This window comes from Olea europaea, chromosome 20 (assembly GCF_002742605.1).
Source record: "Olea europaea var. sylvestris chromosome 20, O_europaea_v1, whole genome shotgun sequence".
NCBI classification, from domain to species: Eukaryota; Viridiplantae; Streptophyta; class Magnoliopsida; order Lamiales; family Oleaceae; genus Olea; species Olea europaea.
Window position 1 is genome coordinate 4,836,885 of NC_036256.1, and position 4,116 is coordinate 4,841,000.

The window sequence follows — 4,116 nt, forward strand, 5'->3', positions numbered from 1 at the left end:
ATGAGAAAAGTCACAATTGCTAGCCTTTGTTATATTTTCATTTGTAATGAATAATAAATGAAGAGATATTTTGAAAGTTACGTTACATAATTAAATGCATTTGTGCGAAGCATAATCAAACATTAAATGTATAAAGTAATACAAGCTTAAATAAATAAGTCCATATTTGTCACCCATTGTTTAAAAAATTAAAGAGTTTTGAATAGTATTTTTTGGAGAATCTGTGGTTAAAAAGTAAAGAAACTTTATTTTTTTGTGTGTAAAATATTTTATTATGTGAATGTGACAATGTGTGGTGAAGAATGATACTGAAAAAATAATTTAAATTTTAAAGGGTGATAAACAAGCACTAAATATAGTGAACAAATAATAATAATGAGGTGAAAGATACAAAAGGAATACCATCAAAACAAGGAAGCGAGGTAAATAAAAATTCCTTGAACCAACCAGAGGCTTAAAGATTCTAAAAGACCTATCTTATGAGATAAATTGAAAATATCTCCTAAAGGGAAACATGATTAGAAGGGTTAGCATGCTCAACAATAGTAGCAATTCTGAATGAAAGAACAGCCTATGAGACCATATGCTGAGAAGGAATACTCATTTGTCCAGAGGCTAAAGAAGGAACTTCGAATTAAGTGTGTCTTCAGCATCTTCTTTATGAACCTCCAAAAAATCCATGTTCCACTTAGGACAAAAGCTCTTAATTATATCAAGAACTTTATTATGTCCTCCTTGCATGGACTCTTCAATAAGTTTAGCTTAACGAGCATTACTTTCAACAAGGTTTAACTCTACGATAATAAGTCTTGTCTAGCGACATTTCAACTCGTTACGAAGCAAGATCATTTCATTCCTCACACTATTAAGGTCCCTAGCTACAACTGGCTATTCAACTTTTGTTAATAGGCACTTTTCCTTAAGTTTGGAAAACTCGAGGTCAACCATGTAAGCATAAGCTTAGTGATTTAATTTATCTCACTCCAAATCTTTAGAGAGCCTTCTAATATTGACTAATAGAATAGCGTCATTATTAGCATAAGTCTCGACACTTTTGCACATGTATTTATATTTAGCTCTCTCATTCTCAACTTCCTATAGCTTCTTATGAAGAGTATCACATTTCTTCTCCAAGGAATGAAAGACCTTACAGAAACTATAGGCTCACGAGGTGTACTTTGCTAGCTGATCATGGTGTAATACCATAAATCGCATTAGATGAAAATCAATTCATTTCTCCCATTTGTCTTGGGGTGAGCTTTCTTGCTAACTTTTCCGAGGATTGATTAAAATAAGTAAAGGCAGACCTTCATGTCCAAAAAACAAAAGAGGAAAACATAAAAAGAATCCTTGAATCTAACTTTTCATCTAGATGAGGATTGAACAAAGATCCATGAGTGGAAATAGTTTTCCCAAGAGAATGAAAAATTCCTCGATTTGGAATTTGGTTTGACATGCTAGGCATTTTTCTCTTCCCTTTAGAAGGATCCTCAACGAAAATGGGCGAAGGGAAAGGTGTAGTTCTTAAGGCCGAAAACCAATGAATAGAAACAACAAAAGGAAACTTCAATCTCCCCAGACCCCTATGAGGGTAAAGGTTGAGCAAGGATACCCCCAATACTACACCAAAAAGGGCTTTTGCAGCGGTTTCACTTGTAGCGTTTTAGCTTGTGTTGTGGGGGTTAATGTTGCCGTTAGGGAATAGATACAGCAACATCTGTTCATCATTGTAAAAGGCCATTTTTTGTAACGTTAAAAAACTATTGCAAAAAATGTTTTTGGAACATTTTTTAGACGTTGTCGTTACCGCTTCTACAACGTTTTTTTTAGCTGTTGCCATCAACTTTTTTGTAATATTTTTTTAATGTTATCGTTAACTTTTTTGCAGCGTANGTGTAATACCATAAATCGCATTAGATGAAAATCAATTCATTTCTCCCATTTGTCTTGGGGTGAGCTTTCTTGCTAACTTTTCCAAGGATTGATTAAAATAAGTAAAGGCAGACCTTCATGTCCAAAAAAAAAAGAGGAAAACATAAAAAGAATCCTTGAATCTAACTTTTCATCTAGATGAGGATTGAACAAAGATCCATGAGTGGAAATAGTTTTCCCAAGAGAATGAAAAATTCCTCGATTTGGAATTTGGTCTGACATGCTAGGCATTTTTCTCTTCCCTTTAGAAGGATCCTCAACGAAAATGGGCGAAGGGAAAGGTGTAGTTCTTAAGGTCGAAAACCAATGAATAGAAACAACAAAAGGAAACTTCAATCTCCCCAGACCCCTATGAGGGTAAAGGTTGAGCAAGGATACCCCCAATACTACACCAAAAAGGGCTTTTGCAGCGGTTTCACTTGTAGCGTTTTAGCTTGTGTTGTGGGGGTTAATGTTGCCGTTAGGGAATAGATACAGCAACATTTGTTCATCATTGTAAAAGGCCATTTTTTGTAACGTTAAAAAACTATTGCAAAAAATGTTTTTGGAACATTTTTTAGATGTTGTCGTTACCACTTCTACAACGTTTTTTTTAGCTGTTGCCATCAACTTTTTTGTAATATTTTTTTAATGTTATCGTTAACTTTTTTGCAGCGTAATTTAGTCGTTACCGTTAACTTTTTTGCAACGTTTTTTTAGCATTGTCATTAATGGTTTTGCAACATTTTTTTCTCCAACAATTTGAATAATAAACTAACAATTCGCATAATAAACTTGTCAAATCTTCAACACATTCTATTTTCCCAAAAAAAAAATAAAAAAATAGGAGACTAAAAACCATGTACCACAAAAATAAATGTTCAACACATTCTATTTTCTATTTCTCACTTCTCTGCTGCTTTTAGTATTCTCATCGTTAGTTGCACCAATTCTTCCTAAACCCCATTGATCTGTCCAGCTTGGGGCCTACGCAACCATAACTATTCGGTTCCCTAGCAATAATAAGCAAAGTAAAATATAAAAGATGCAAAACAATCCAATTTTTAGTAGATCGGTAGCAGTACGAAATTATGCAACTATCAATAAAACCATAAAAATAACATCTACGGTGGGACAAAACTCTCGAACCAAATCAATCAACTCTTCTTTAAGTTAAATAACCAAATGGGGATTTTAATTGAGAACCGATGGGTTTGGTTCGGTTCTTCTGATCAATAATCGAATAAGGACAGAATCTCCCTAATTTTTTTAATTAATTTATTTTAAATAAGCCAAATTATTTTATTTTTTCTAAATAAATCTCCTAACTAGTTAATTTAGTTCAAATCCAAAAATATGATTTTCATATTTCTAATTTTCAGTTCAAAACAAACTTTAATCAAATTGACCTAAGTTTTATCCAAATCTGTTACTCCACCATTGCGCTGTTTCTACTATTCTAGAGAAATCGAATTGAAGTTCAACAATGCCTCTCTTAATTATTTTGAGCTCATTATATTCGTCTTCTTGTGATTTTAACAATCAAATCTATGAAGAACTCAACAAAGAGATATGCAAAAAACACATAAGATTGGACTACATTATTTTGTAAGTGCTAAGAATGAACATATCACACAACAACACCACACAAATTTGACAAAAATTGCCCACTCAAATGGACTAAAAAGGAGTACCCAAAACCCAGATGAAAGCCGCCCATGAAGATAGCGAAACAAGGGCAGAAACGGAACATAAATAAGGGCTAAGGAACGAATGGATAGAGGCAAACAGCTAGTACCCAACATTCTGGTTAAAAATCGATAGAAGAAGCAGCAAAAGGAAGCAACTTCGTGTTAAAATTTAAAAGCTGTCACTCTTAAAATTATAACAATTTATGTGAATAGGGAAAAAATAGAAAGAGGTAATCAACATTATATTCTCTACTTTAACACAATCATCTATAACTTAAATAATAGATATTTGGACATCTGTCACAGGTACATGGTTAAATAATTTTGGTATATAAGTTAAAAAGAAACAAATTGGCATGTTTGTTGAACAAAATGGTTGACATTGCCCAAAAAATTTGCAATAATCATAAAGACATGGAAATTGTATTATTTTTTAGAGTCACAAGGTTAACGAGAAAATAGATTTAGAAGCTGTTAATACATTTGGAAAATTTCAACCTATTAATACGCACAC